We start from the raw sequence: 16388 nt of genomic DNA on the forward strand, positions 1-16388 counted from the left end.
TTATTTATACAGTCAATGGGTGAAGCTCAAGTATATTACAGACATGTTAACAGAAAGATTATTCAGAGTCGGTGCTAATGGAGCTCAACGACTGTTGTCGTTTTTGTTGTCGACCCTGGCAGAGAATTAAATTCGTTGCCGTGGGTTGTCTAGCGCGGCTAGGCTATGGCAGGGCTACATATACAGACAAACACTCACACTCACACCTACGGGCAATTTAGAATAGTCAATTAACCTCAGCATATTTTTGGACTGTGGGAGGAAGCCGGAGTACCCGGAGAAAACCCACGCATGCACAGGGAGAACATGCAAACTCCATGCAGAAAGATCCCAGGCCCAGGCCGGGATTTGAACCAGGGATCTTCTTGCTGCAAGGAAAAAGTGCTAACCACTATTCCACTGTGCAGCCCTCCTGATCTCCATGGCCTCCTTAATCCAGTGTTTAAATTTGTTGTCTTCCGTTCTGATGATATTTGCCCGGTCCCAGTGCCATTATTTATTTTTATTTTTAACTGGCAGGCATGAGAGTATTAAGGATTTCTTACTTAGCTCTTAGCAAAAAAAAATAAAAAAAATCAAAGGAATAAGTATTGTTTCTAAAATTTTCTTTTTCTTCTATACCTATGGGACTGAAATGTTTCTCTTTAGGTTTGCTAGTGCAGGAGTTAGAGTCGTCCATATGCACAGCCATGAATTTGGGGGTGTGGCTTCTAAAGGAGCAAAGTGTACTGTGTATGTTTGGTTGCGGAGTTGACATATCACAAAGCTTTCTTAGGAATGGCCAATTAATGTTTTAACACTGCCTTTGCAAATAATTAAAAAAAAAAAAACATAACTTGTTAAATTTCTGTCATTGGGAGCTCTGCCACTCATCAACATCCAAATCCATGTATGTTGAGCAGGTGAAACTTCTGTAGCTGTTTGTAGTATAATGAGTAAATTAAACTAGTGTCAAAGGTGGAGAGAATTAGATTCTTGAAAGTTCCCTAATTTTTTAATGATGTCTCTGAGGGGGAGAACATTACTCATTCTCTTTTCCCTCCCAAAAAGTTGATTTGGAGCAATACTGGTCTTGGGAAGGAATTTGAACTCAATGGGAGTTCCTCTGTTTTGCCAAAGGCTTAATGCTTTCACAGTTTTCGGTTAGGCCGATTTGTGGTGTCAGCTTTGACAAATTACACTCAAGATTTTTCCAATGTCAAGAATCACCCCACTGCTAACTGGCATGTCCGGAATCCCTGAATGGGCACACCCCTCACTTTGTTCCCCACCCTGTCACTATATCACACTAAATAATTCAAGCAGTCACTCAAAGAAATGTATGTATGGGCAGAGATAATGTATACTGTTATTGGATATTAGTGTTACCTCCACAGCTCAGACCAGAGGTAGCTGCTTCACACAATCCAGCCAGAGAGTTCAAAGTTGAAGCACACACAGTTCTCGTCTTGCCTGCAGGAACTGTGGTCTGCTCCAGCTGTGCTGCTGTGTTTGAGGGCTGGGTGCGCTGCAAGTACATCCAACAGTGTTGCAGACAAAAGAGCACTCCCTTTGAGCTTCTCGAGGGGGAACGACGGATGACTTGGCTAGGTGTGTAAGCCGTCACACACCCTGCTGACAGGCCAGTAAGTTCCAGTTTCACGGCTGCACATCACACAGATGCTCTGTGTGAGGAGACATTGTTGCTTCTGCTTATCAACGCAGCACAGCTTTATGATTCATATCTAGGACTAGTGTTAAGTGCAGAGCAGGGAGAGTTTTGTTCCATTGCTGTGGCTGGCTTGGAGCAAGCTTTTGTCAAACTTTGACTCAGTATTTAAAAAAAACACACAAATCAGCCTGGATGGATCATTTTATAAAATGTCATTCACACAGCGAAGCAGGCCCACATGAACCTTTTTCATTACTTAGTCATCCATCACTTAAACTATATGTCTTCCAGCATGCTTCACTCCAGGTTAAGCAGTTAAATCGATCTAGCTGGCCTCAGAGGTCATACACTGGCCCACATACCTCCCTATGTTTATACCAACACAGCGTCTGTCTAACATTTCAAATTAATTTTGTTAAGTTACATGTTACGCTCCAATCTGTTTCCACCACACCCTCTTACTGCCATGGTCACACAAAAGGTACCACACCTGGAGAGGGGAGGAATTATTCACCCTTCAGGACTTGTTTGAACCTTTTTAATAAATAATGTGTTACCGTTGTCAACACATAAATAGGCGGTTTCTGTTGTCACATGCCTTAACATGTGCAGAAAAAAAATAACATTGACCCCGACATCATTCAAAGTGGTATCGCAATATGTGTGCATAGTGTCTTGTTTTCATATCGATCGCTGACTCTGCACAACACTTTGGGGTGGACAGTTCCCTTTAGAGTGGATTGAGTAAATTACCGTCACAGCAGTGGAGGGTAAACTCACTTGAGCTTTGTTAGCTTTTTCATCGTCTCTCTCTCTCTCACTGCTGAGGATAGGGACGTTGAGAAACACATTTAACAGCGCTCTGCAGAATGCTGAGCTTTTTGTTGGCAGCATCTGAGCAGGACTGAGCTCCAGAAGGTGAATTTGTGTGCGCAGCTAATAATCACATATTCAACGTGCCCACGGTGACCTCCACTAATGTACATTTCCTGTTTTTGTTTGACCGAATATCTAAAACTCAAAGAAGAGTCTCAAATGCAAAATCTGAACCTCATAGTTTTGAAATCCTTAACATGTAATAATGACAAAACTTTTTCATGATTATTGGCTAATTTGCAACAAACTAATGAGGCAGAAACTGGAATTTTCAGGACCATGCCTGAGAATAATAATGTTTTTACAATTTTTTCAGTATCAAACTAATTCACTGATAGTAGTCAGTATCTGATGGTTCATAGCAAAGAGGAAGTGTTACACAGTTAACTGAATTTGTTACATTTTCAAACTAGAAAAGCACTCAGAGAGCGCAGTACTCTGCCAAGGCTGTTCATTCTTTCATATAGCATTGTCAGAAATGCAGCATTTTTTATTTTATTTTTGTTTTAGGAATGCAGCATTTGTTTATTAGTTACTGGTGATCAGAAATCATGGCAACATAGAATGTGGCCATTTAATATAGATGCACCCACAAACAAAATGATCTTGCGCTGAGCACAGGCGTGTGTTATGCATTGCGTACATTATGTACCAGATACCGAATCACGTGACCTAAGTGTGTAGCGGGTGGTGGGAATTGATGGGACTCAAAAACACCCCCACAATTTAATCTATTGTTCCTTGTGTCATTTCTGACAGTTAAGTCCCGGTAAGTCAGCAGTGGATTTGGAGTGGGATTGCAATCCTGTGATCGTCAGCAGGCAGGTGATGTAGTGTTCACTTTGTCATAGTTACAGTGACATCATGCCGCTATCTCGCAATGAAACAGAAATTGTTAACAAATCCGTGGATTCAAACTATAAGCCGCATCACTGCCAAATTGTAATCACTTTGTCCTTGTGTCATTTCTGAGCATCCGTGAAAATTTTATCCAAATCCGTTAGTCTGTTTATGAGTAATGTTGCTAACAGACAGACAGACACGCCACCACTGATTGTCATATAACTCCGCAGTGTTCCTTGGAGTGAACAGAACCAAGCACAGACTTAGAGCTTACACAGTGAAACTCATTAAAAGTCACAGTCATTACATTAAATTACATCCTGCTATTGTGTCTATCTTGTCATGTAAACATAACTGCTTTAACTTTTTCTCAAGAAAATGATCAATAGTTCATAATCGCGAGATCATAAGTCATAATTACAGGATAAGATCTGTATTTCCTTTGTAAATGCAGTGTGTTTCCATAGAAGTCATAGCTAAGACAATTATCACATGTGAGAAATTAGCTTAATTGGTTGTCAAAACTATTACAAATTCATTTCCTGGCCAGCAACTAACTGAGGGTCTACATCTGTAACTTAAAGTGGCCATGCCCATAAACCTAAGTGTTATTACAATTTGAACATGTGAGTTATATAAAAGTTCATCCACTACACGGCAGTCATTAACGGGGAAATTAGCTCTAGAGACTAAAACAATTTTTTTTCTACCAGGCTGGGAACGTGTTAATTTCTGCTGTAAAGATGGACATTTTAATATGTGAATTCATGAGGACTGACTCATTTGGAGCCAGCCCCAAGTGGCCATTCAAGGAAATGCAATTTTTGGCACTTATCAATTAGCTTAATTTTTTCCCTCCTAAATGCAGCTGTTTGGTTTCAAAATGGTGAAAAGTGACAGCAAATGTTTTTGCTGACCTTCAGTGGATACGTTTCTCACCTTGCTGCAGTATTGTACAAGTGTGTTTCAGGGTGTGTTGTTACATCTGGTAGAGCACACTTCTGTTTCAGGGCGTGGTCAGAGGTGAACTTCTCAACTGCTTTTAAACTCAGCACCAAGTTGCTCTTTGAACTGAAATATTTAATGCAGCTTGTATTTGGATAGACTAAATGGATCACCTTGAGAGAAAGCTCCGGATCTCTATGGAGTCATATAGAATTAGACACGTGTGCCAGATGCAAATCAGAATCTTAATTTTTGGCAGATATTGTAGTAACCTGACTAGGTTACCAAAGTAAAAATGAACTAGTGATAATGTTTCCAGTTGTTGAAAGTGTGTAGCTTAGCCATATGAACTTATCCAGATGCATTCTTTCATTTTTATTGCATACCAACTGCCCATATTTAGGTTTTACATCATGTGCCCAATATTGTTTTTCCTCATCTGTGAAACAAACAATTTGTTCTTTGATAAAAACTCTCTGACACCAAAGTGTGCCGTTCCTTCTCTCCGATTGTGAGCATATGCGTGTATCAGTGTGTGGGTGGGTGTACCTTTTTCACTCTGCAATTTATTTCCTACGTTCATGTGAGGCTTGTTGGGTCACTGGTTTCACTGGTCTGCAGATGATAAAGTAGCTGACTCAGCTCAGCAGCAGTGAAGAAAAACTCCTGCAGATGAAAGCCGAGATAATCATTTCACTGGGCTGAATGTGTTCCCTTTAGTTGGTTTGATAAATTCCCCTACACCAAGTATGACTTCCCTCGAAAGTGCCAAACCACTGCAGCCACAGAAGCTATTCCAATCAAAACTACATCACAGCTTTTCTTTTTAACTGCACACTGACGGGGCCAAAGTTGGATATGCACACTTTTAAATGAACGAGCTTAACATACAAAAATACAGTTTCGATATGTCAGTTTAGAGAGTCAGTGACATCTTTTGAATAGAGGTGGGTGTTTCTACAGTTTATGTCTCCTGTAGATATGTGTAGAAGATAAGAATGAGTCACAGTAGGAGGTAGTAATATTATCCTACCATATGCTGTAACAGAGTGGTTTGTAACCAAAGAGCCACTGGTCAAAATGGTGCAATGTTTTCTGTATTACTTAGAAAATGACTTTTTGTTTTTGTGATTACAGGAAAAGAAAACTTCATAAAACTGGTCTCTAGACAATATTGTGTTCAGTCCTTGCTCTTAACAGAATGTGATATGTCAACTACGGTATGGTTAAAGATTAGTGAGAAAACTTTAGGTTTGTTGAGGGCTCAAGCACCTGTGCATATAGTTCAAGGACATTGCATTTGTTAAAAAAAACATACGGTATAAACATACGGTTTGGATATCTTCAAACTTGCATAAGTTCATTTTTCCCACTGCCTTTGGTGACATCATGCTGTGCACCTTTCTCGAGTAGGTCAGTGAAGTAATGTCAAACCATTTTCAGGAATGTAAACCATGTGCATGACTATCCTCACTTAAATGTACAACAACAACAAAAAAAGAAAGAAAATTAGGAAAATGAAGTGACTCCATAGTGCTGCTAAAGGTCAAAAACCACCTGATGCTTTTAACTGCTGGTACAAGATAAAACACAAAGTAGTGGTGAATACATGGCATGCTACAGGCCCATTTGCCACCCAGAGCCCCATGCTGTTAGTTTCTAAATTGATTTCTCAACAGACATAAACCTAGGATAACTCCTTCGAGTGCCAGGAATATTAAGGTATTGATAAAACTGTATTTTTTCATTATTTTTTTAAATTTATTTAGTTTTTTTGATGGGCAGAAATGAAACATAACCTCGAAGAATTATTTTTTCTTTTACACACTTGCTTCAAAGACGTTTTTATTTGTGAACAGCATAGACTGTAAATGAAAGATGGATGTAGTCACCATGACATCATCCATTGGTTTGTGAATGACTTTTTTGAAGCCTGGAGTTTGGCATGTTGACCATCTTGGCTTTTTTAAAAAAAAACAGATGTGACCAAATTTCAATGAGATGATGCGTCTTGCATGCTAACTGCACTATTAGCACAACAAATGCCAAGTTATCAGCTGATACTAGTGCTAGCTAGATGGGTTAGCAAGGTGCCTCCATAATTTACTACAGTAAGATGCGGGATACCAACTTTGACTAGCCAAAAACAGGTTTGAAACATGTACCCTCTAGAAAACTAAACAAGTGATTCCTTGCAATGTTGTAAAACACATGTAATGGAAAAAGACCATTTCTGGCTTACAGTAATTGAATATAAACTGAAAACAAACAGTGGAAAAATCTAAATTAATATTTTAAGTCAAAAACATCAACACCCAAACAAGTTCGTAACTATTTAAAATGACATAATGCCAGGAATACTTATTGCTATGCCTCTATCTTGATTAAGACTTGGTCAATCACCAAGTAGAGAGTATAGCCTGTTTTAATGTTTGCTATACAAAAAAAAAGTCTTGATACTAACAGTTTAGACCATAAACTGAATTATTTTTCAAGTAAAGTGGATTAACCTGTAGTACAAAACAGCATGGATACACCTGAATTTCAAGAAAATGCAGAGCCAGTGAACAAACAATGGCAGCACAGCAAAGCAACAATTGCTGCATTAATGATGACAGCCATATAGATGTGTAAGGTTATATGACATCAGTGGCTGCCTGGTGGAGCCAAACAAATATTAAATGAGTGAAATCAGTTTTATTTTGGGTGGTATGGTAATCTGCTGCATTTTCTCTCTCTATATTGTCTCTGTATCAGGTATCACCTAACATTCACTCAGACAACAGTGGACACCACATGAAGAGCATAATACTGTATAATAATGATGCTGGAAGATGCAAACATCCATCCATCCATTATCTATACACCGCTTAATCCTCATTAGGGTCGTGGTGGGGCTAGGGCCTATCCCACTTGACTTAGTATGATTGTTTGCCTTTACATGTAGCCCTGTGATAGACTGGTGACCTGTCCAGGGAGTCCCCTGCCTTCACTGTAAGATTCACACCTATGGACAATTTAGAATTATCAGTTATTCTAAGCAATTTCTCGACTGTGGGAGGAAGCCGGAGTACCCAGAGAAAACCCACGCATGCAAACAAGTAGGCAATAAAAGTAAAAAATAAAAATATTTAACACACTTCTGTAATGTGATTATTAGTTATGTTTCACAGCTGTGATGTAAAATCTTATATATTATCAATATTGTCAACATGACATGTTAAAAAGAATAATTTATAGGTTTAATAACTACATGATAACATGTGTCAACCCATGAGTTTTCTGTTACACCCATTGCCTAATGTCTCCACAGTTATGAAACTGAAAACAAGACAGGACTTTGTAACACTCAGCACCATCCCACTGTGCACGCTCTGTTATCATGGCACATTCAACTTCTCCAAATGGAAACCTGCGCTTGCCTTATTAATTACCAGGAATGCACTCTCCCAATATCCCTCCAAAACCTGAGTGCTGAAAAGTATGCCATCAAGAAGCCACAAGGCATGTTAGCTGTTTGTTCTCCCTGTCCAACCAGTGTGCCTACGCTCCGGTTTCAGGGGAAGAGCCAAACTATCTGTGCTGACTTGTTTGAGTTGGAGAGCCGCTGTGGAGGCAGAGTGATTATAAAAGGAAAGGGATGTGTAAAAATGGGGAGAAAGGGTGGAGGAAAAACGGTCTTTTTGGGGAAATGGTCTTTAAACTTCAGAGGACTGGTACAGTCTTACACTCACACTGCCATAGTTCACTGCCTCAGTGGAATTTGGACGTGCACAAACACAAACACACATTACTGTATAAGGCCACTGAGGGCACATTGTGCTTCAGTCTGCTGTATGATTCCAAGAGGAAAGTTACTAATGGCGTGGCAATACTTAGCAGAGATACTGTTTGTCACACACCCAGCAGCCACTCACCGCAGAACGAAAAACAGGAGGTGTTGGAGGACAGCTGTCTGCACTGGTGTCAATATCTACCTGTAACACTTAATCTGAGGTGAGTTGATCATAAATAAAGACGCACAGTTATATGATTTTAAATGACCACTCAAGTGTTAAAATTTATTTCACTTGACATTTAAAAAAGAGATTTTTTTTGTTGTTGTTGTTGTTGCCAGGGATGGAGTATGATATGTTTGAAGGAATGAGTCAACTCTAAAGAGGTTCACTCTTATTATTCTCATCGTATGACTGTATTCTGTAACTGCCTCTTCTCGAGAGCAGCTTTGCTATTACTTTGCTTAATTCTTAAGCAAAAACTTAATTCTGTCCAGGAAAGATCATTAACCTGGTCTTTATCTACTAGTCCTATCTGCTTAAACTGGCAGGTCACCATGAATGGATTCCTGAATGGGCCTACTGGGGCCTAAAGAGGCATCAAGCCTCTGGTCTACGGCTGAAAAATATCACAGGAAAGGACTCAAGGAGACTAAACTGAGGCACAAAACAGTTGTGAGAAGAAACAAAGTGATTGAGATAAGTTGTAAAATGACCAACATGAGACAGAAAATTACTGCAAAAGACACAAAAAAATAAGAATTAGACACAAAATCTCAAAAAAGAAAATGAAAATAAAGACTTGCAAAACAACAACAAAGGCGCACAAAATGACCACAGAGAAATGTAAAGGACCACAAAGATGCACACAAAAATACAACTAAAATACAAAATGACCAGATAGAGACACAAAACAATTGCAGAAACGTTAAACTACCAAACGGAGATACAAAATGACAGACACACAAAATGACCATAGATGGCAAGAACGACTACAGAACAACAAAGGGACATGAAGTGACCAAAATAAGATGCAAAATTACCACAAACGCAGAAGAAACAGCCAAGACTCAAAAGCAACCACAAAGAGCTGTGAAGCAACAGCAAAGACACACAAAATGACCACAAACCGATGTAAAATGACCACAAAACAACAATACTGAACCACAAAATGAAAGATGATAAACAACAGACATAAAATGACCAAAATGAGATGCAAAACAGCCAGACCATAGCACAAAATGAACCACACAGAGATGCAAAATCAATGCAAAGTGATGGTTAATAATCTAATGACCTGCACGTACTGTTTCTGAACACTGCTTGCCATTTATCTATGCTATCCATCTTATGGATACAACGCTGACATTTTAGTTTTACAAACTGCACAAACAGCCCAGCTAAATCTGTGTGAATAATGTGAGGTGAAAATTCTTCCAATTACACATTAACAGCTGTCTGGGAAAAATTACAATCGATGAATGGACTTTGGCTGAGACTAAAGTTGTTGAAATCCTCAGAGCAGCTACTTTTCAGTTTCGTGTTTCTTAATATCTGTTCAAAGATCAAAGTGTTAAACTGCTAAACAAGTGAATCGAACTGTTGCTGGAACTGATGAACTCTAGACTTAATGTCAGTTGGTGTAAGATTTCAGTTACTCTGGTTAATTGTGTGTTGGCAGGCTTCTGTCAGGCCACAGTGGGGATGGGAAGGGTCTCAGCGGATGTTTAGCTGAGTCAGGCTTTGGGGCCAAGCAGGAGTTTTGTTTGGGGTCTGGGCCAGGGCCCAGGTGTGGGCTATTATTCCCCATCTGGACAACATAACCCTGGTCCCCAGGGCCCAGCAGGAGGCGGAGCAGACCAAACCAGAACACGCATTGCCCAAATTAACTTTGCGGTGTAATATTTTGACCCTATTGTGTTGCCATGAAACCAACTCATGTGTAAAGGAATTTCTCCCATCTCCTCTTTGTTTAAATTTATTCCCATGAGCTGCTGCAATGTCAAGCTGTTCAGAGTCATTTTCGCAAAGGGAATTTTGAATTTACGTCATTTCTGAGGTCATCTCATTTACATCTACTTTGGCAAATGTTTCTTAAATCTATAAAAGGTGGGTGGGGGGGGGAGTGACTTTCACTCCACACTCAGGACTGTCAGCTATTAAGGTTCTTTTTCAGAGAGAGATTTTTCATAAAATGAAATGCATTGATTTAATCTAAACTGTTGAGTTAAGACGGAGAGCTCACCAGCAGCTATCTTGACCATCTGGTCCCTCAGACATGAAGTTACACCTCCAAATTTTAAATATGACATTTCATGGAAACTTGTCCTAAAAATAGAACCAGACAACTTCTAGAAACAGACAGAGCAACATAAACACACTATGACGACAATCCTCCCTTTTGTTCCCAGGGTTTTTACAAGGTATGTACACACTTTCACACCCCTGCTATTCAAAAAAAAAAAGAAAAAGAAAAAAAAGCGCCATTCTGTTAACACACTCTCGCACACCTTTTCTAGGTGATTACCTGTGGGTTATTACAGCAGTCTAGACAGAGAGAAAACTGGGACTCTTGGGAATGCTCATTGTAGCGCAGACTCGGGTGTCAACAGCAGCTTAGCCAGAAGCTTGGAGGGTAATCAGGAGCTCTGTTTTGGAATTGCCTAATTACTCAGTGTCATTTGAACACACACATCCACTGACATGACAGCGATAATGTAATGTGACCGCTATTCCCAACAAATACCAGTGTTTCTTACGGCTTCCATGCCCTCCTGCTTATAGTTTTCTGGAAACTATGCATTTTTTTTTTTTTTACTGCAGCCTGGAGTTAATAAGCCGTTTTGTTTCTGAGACTATAGAAGCCTAGCCTAGCCACGCTACACCCATGTTTTTGACGGCACAAGGGTCAAGGGAAGCTCGACAGGGAGGGAGGCGGGCTAAAAGGTTGTCTATCAAATCCCTCTGCAGCAATTGGGTAGGTATACAACCAATCAACGCAACGAATAGACTGACGTAGTTCCGAGAGCACCGGCGGATTGTGGCTAAGTCCCATTAGCTTCCCAACCAGCGGAGCCGCGGAGCCAACTGGTATATTAAGGATTTGCCATATCCCGTCGGCATAAGTCCAAATACGTCTTTCTTCTCAATGAAACACTTAAGTGCCGTCCTTTGTTTATCTTTCAAGTTGAATTTTAGCTTCAAATCTTTGAGGGCTGTGGCCAAAGGCGAGTTGAAAGATAACTGTTTATTTGTGCGCCGGTTGTTTCTGTCAGAATCGTCACGCCTCTGTCGTCACTTCGTTACGCCCGCCTTCTGACTCTACACTTCATGGTGATTGGTCCGGCCAGTTTTAGGAGAATCCAGCCTCGAGCCTTATGGAGGGGAACTAGACCCACCCTGGCAGAGAATTAAATTCGTTGCCGTGGGTTGTCTAGCGCGGCTAGGCTAATAGAAGCCCACTACTGACACTGAATTGCAATTGCAGTGTAGCTGATGAGAATTCTGATTACATACAGGACTGTGTGTGATTATGTCTCCTGCTGCAATACACATTTTCCTGATGCTTTTTAAATTAGTCATATTCCACATACAGACTGTGCTCCATGTGTTGACCAAAACCTAATCCATGAGTCTACATATTTGTTGGTTTCTATGAAGGTATTTTGGGATGCTAAATATCACCACGTAATGTTCTGCTTGTAAAAAAGAAAAGTCATTTTAATTTAATTTCTTCTTTCCAGCAGAAGCAAGCAGCCTTAAGCTGATCCCCACATTTTTCATTTTAAGATGTTTTTTTTAAATTAAATCTGTGCTGAATTTTAATTAAAGTGCAGAGACTTAAGAAGCATCTGTTATGCAACATAATGACACTGTCATTGCTTATAAAAATCTCTCTAAGTGATACTTATGAACAAAAGTTGCTTGTTCAAAAAGCATTTCTCATTAAAAACATGCCCTTACCGCACTGTGCTGTCTGGAAGCACACTTGTTGTTCTTTAGCTCTTCTCAAAATTATACAAAAAAAAGGCTTTTATGTATGCAACACTTTGTTAATTTCCTCCAGAATCGGAGTCCTTTGAAAACAGACGTATTACTCAGCGTCTCATTTATCAGAGCAGAACAGTTTGGACTACAAGCTCAATTAGGATGTGGTCATGTGTTTAATTGACAAGCTCTGAGCCAGAACACTGACTGACTAATTGAGGCAGTGGAGCCTAAATTTATAGGTTCTGACCTAATAAATCCTGTAGGAAGATGCACACACACACACACACACACACCCAGGGCCAAACCACAACAAGTAAACTGACCACCTATACTGGATGTTGGGCTTATGCAGTATGTAGATTTATTTCCCCTTGAACATATAACCTCCTCATATAGAGTTTGACAAAGCTATATGACTGCTTGTGCAGCAGTGAAGACTCAAGCGAGTTGTGTAACATTTAAGGTTAAGTAGTGGAAGGAAACACACACTGCCAAAATATTCAGACATTTCTCATGCAAGATGTTTGCCCATGTTCTTCCTCCAGCATTTGTAAAAGAATTAAAGGAGAAACCTTAAACCTTCTTCGACTGGATTTGAACTAAGAAGACATTCATAATTACAGCTCCAACAGGAGGGAGTCATTGCAGAGGAAGAGCGGATTACACTGACACATACACATGTGGGAACTATGCAGTGTGACCACAGCACTGTGCTGTCAATGGGCAGCCTGATCTGAGCACCACAGTTGCCTTGCTCAAGGGGACTGTGAAGGCAGCTGCTGAGGATGGACATGAGGGTTGATCACAACATGTGTCATTCAGAATACAAGATGAATTATTTGTTGTTAATGGTTGAAAACCACCATTGACTGCATGTAGTTACCTTCACCATTCATACCTTGCCAATCATTCACAACCTATACTACCATTCCGAAGTTTGGGGTCACTTAGAAATGTCTTTATTTTTGAGAGAAAAACTGTTTTTTTCCAGTGAAGATAACATTAAATGAATCAGAAATACAATCAACATTGTTAATGTGCTGAATGACTATTCTAGCTGTAATCGGCTGATTTTTAATGGAATATCTCCATAGGGGTACAGAGGAACATTTCCAGCAACCATCACTCCTGTGTTCCAATGCTATATTGTGTTAGCTAATGGTGTTGAAAGGCTATTTGATTATTGGAAAACCATTGTGCAATTACGTTAGCACAAATAAAAGTGTGAGTTTTCATGGAAAACACAAAATTGTCTGAGTGACCCTAAACTTTTAACAGGAGTGTATGTGATGGTAAAATAAAGAAGGTGCCAGGGATCAAATATCACAAACACCGATGTAAACAAATTACGGGGTCATTGATACTGGTTAAAATAGTGTTTTTGCATCTATGTGTGTTAGTTAAATCAACCAGTAGTCAACAGGATTAATCAGAATCTTGAAACTTGTGTTAAAGAAGAACAAGAGTTGGTTGGTTCTATTCTCAGTCGACTCGCTGTCACTTCAAACACGTCACATACAGCCACACTATCAGCATCTGTTTTCATCACATTTGGGACCCTTTAGTGCCATCTGCCAATCCATAAGGTAGCTCAATAGGTCCGTAAAAATGCTGAATATCAGAAATAGATGTCATGAATCTATAGACAAAGGCACTCTGCTGGTGTCATCAGTGTTGCTCCTTCTCAGGCAACAGGAAGTTTGCCCTTTAGCATGGAATTAATGTTGTGACAGGGTGTATTTTAAAGTCAATCAAGTAGCTTTGGTGCCGAAACTTAGCCAAACAGGCAGTGAAGACAAAACTTTAGACACAAAATAAAACAATGCTAAGTACAAAAAAAAAATAGTCCCAAACAGTCAAGCTGAAAGTTAACAGATTGCACCACTGAATACTACTTACACCACTGACTTTGTTGCTTTATTTTACTTCACTTGATTAGTGTGGAAAGCCTTATGATTGGCTAAAGTTTCTGGTCTGAGGTTATATTGTCTGAAGTTTGAAAACAGAGCCAAGAAGTGATGTAGATGTGTAGTTTCCTCTCAGACCACTTGAGTTAGAATAAGCTTCAAGGTTAGTATGGAATTTTTGCCCAGTGACACAAAAACCTGCTGCAGCTTCAAAGTGGAAAAAACCCTATACCTCTCCTTGTCAATGATTAATGTGGATAGTATCGACAACAAACAATAGGGTATGCATGTCTCCAAGATGCCAGCGGCTTTGACACAACAGCAGTGTTTGACATCCAGGGACAGAGGACAGGTTGTCTCAGGTGAACGGAGGAGCTGAGACAACCTGTCCTCAGTGCCCTTTCAAGTGGTGCAAAAGATCTCCTTCCAGATCTTTTGCACCACTGGAAGTTTCCCATTTCTTCTTATTTCTTGTAGGATTACTGATAGAGTAATTCAAGCTCATCACTTTGTTATGCTTGTTTGGCTTGAGCTGGTGTTGATCAATCCAAAGAATAGATGAAGATAAAACAAGAACACTGTGTTTCAGTCTAAAGAAACGCTGTCAGGGCAGAATACATTTTCTGCAATTAAACATGCCCTGGTTTTTCCTTTTAATACACTACTCCAGGAAACCACACACTATGCCATACAAGTTTTCTCTGGCAGGTTTTAGCACTGAAAGTTATCTTTAGCCCTTGTTGTTGAAGTAAAACACAACATGTACTTGAGCAAGTTCCCCTCAAATCTTCTAAACTCCGTTTTCTGGTTTCTCTTGTTGACTTTATCGGAACATTTTTGAGCGCTTGGTGTGAAGTATGGTACAATATTCCAGTACGGAAGAAGGCAAAGTGTAAACACAAATGTAGCTGCCATGAAGTGATTCAGAGGCTATTTTCAGTCTATGAATGGAGGAGATAGGAAGTGAGAACTGCTAAGAGGAATGTGATTGGTTTCACTGGCACTTCAAAGGCAACATGGAAGACTGGAGCACGATGGAATATGTTCTGTTGGTAGAAACAAGTTGTTATTGCAATTTACTATAAATACAGCACTCTGGGTGTTTTTGGCAGTCTGTAAGGAAACAAACCATTAGGAAATACTACCCCAGCTGACCTCCCTTACATGAGTCTTAAGAGTGTTTGTATTAATATTTCCTTAAATGGAAAGGCTGAAGTAAGATTTGCATCCAGTTTTTTTGTTTGTCTTAACTGTGAGTGATGAGTGAATTTAAAAGGAATTTTGTAAATAATCACAGAATCTTGAGAACACACAGTCTTTTGCTTTTCAGGATCATTATGCACCAAGACTGTAAAGACAGTAAAAAACACATCTTGCTTTGGTAAAGTAAGATCTTAATCCACCAGCTGTTTGGGGCCTTTATGTTCTTCCACGTCTGTATGGCATATTCGTCCCCAGGGTTCTTCCCAGTTCAAGCAGATGTGAATTTAAAAAAATTCTAAACTGCCTGTAGACATAAATTTAAAGGGGTCTGTTTTTGCTGTCATAAAAAAGGGCAGTGCTTGTAATGAGCATGTTTTTTTTCTGCTGCTTGTCATTTAAAGACAATAACATCAGTAAAGGGTTTATCTTGAAATTGACTGTACTAAGCAGGAGGGAGGAGGATCTCCAGGATTTACTTAACTTGCCAGTGATGATGGTCTGAAAGGCCTGATCACATCAGAAACAAGAGAAGCACTCAGGGTGCAGCACTCTGCCAAGGTTGCTCAGTCACATCATTTCCAGATGAAATCATAAATAAAAAAATTACCTTGCAGTGAACACAGATGTGTGTTTCGCATGTGTACGTTATTTACGGATACTGAATCACTTGACTTAAATATATAGCGAGTTGTGGGAACTGATGGAACTCGGAAACACCCATACAATTTAATCAATCATTCCTTGTGTCATTTCTGATGGATAAGTCCCGATAAGTCCACAACGGTCGATTTTCAGTAGGATCGCAATTGTGTGATGTTCACTTGTAGTTATAGTTACAGTGATGCCGTACCGCTATCTTGCAATACAGAAATCTTTAACAAATCCGTAGATCCAGACTTTAAACCACATCACTGACAAAATCTAATCACTTGGTCCTTGTATCATTTCGGACCTTCCCTGAAATTTTCATCCAAATCCATTATTCCGTTTTTCAGGAATGTTGCCAATAGACAAACAGACAAACGTACGTCGATCACATTCATTGGTGGAGTAACTAGCAGATGGAAAATAATTCCACGTGTCCCTGCAGAATACAGTATCCAGCTATATTTAAACCACTGACAAGTGAAGCGCATAACATGTAGTATTTCGATACAATGCAAAGTTCTCTTGGGAAATATTGGGCCCTGGCATTTA

The sequence above is a fragment of the Acanthochromis polyacanthus genome, chromosome 14 (assembly GCF_021347895.1).
Source record: "Acanthochromis polyacanthus isolate Apoly-LR-REF ecotype Palm Island chromosome 14, KAUST_Apoly_ChrSc, whole genome shotgun sequence".
NCBI lineage: Eukaryota > Metazoa > Chordata > Actinopteri > Pomacentridae > Acanthochromis > Acanthochromis polyacanthus.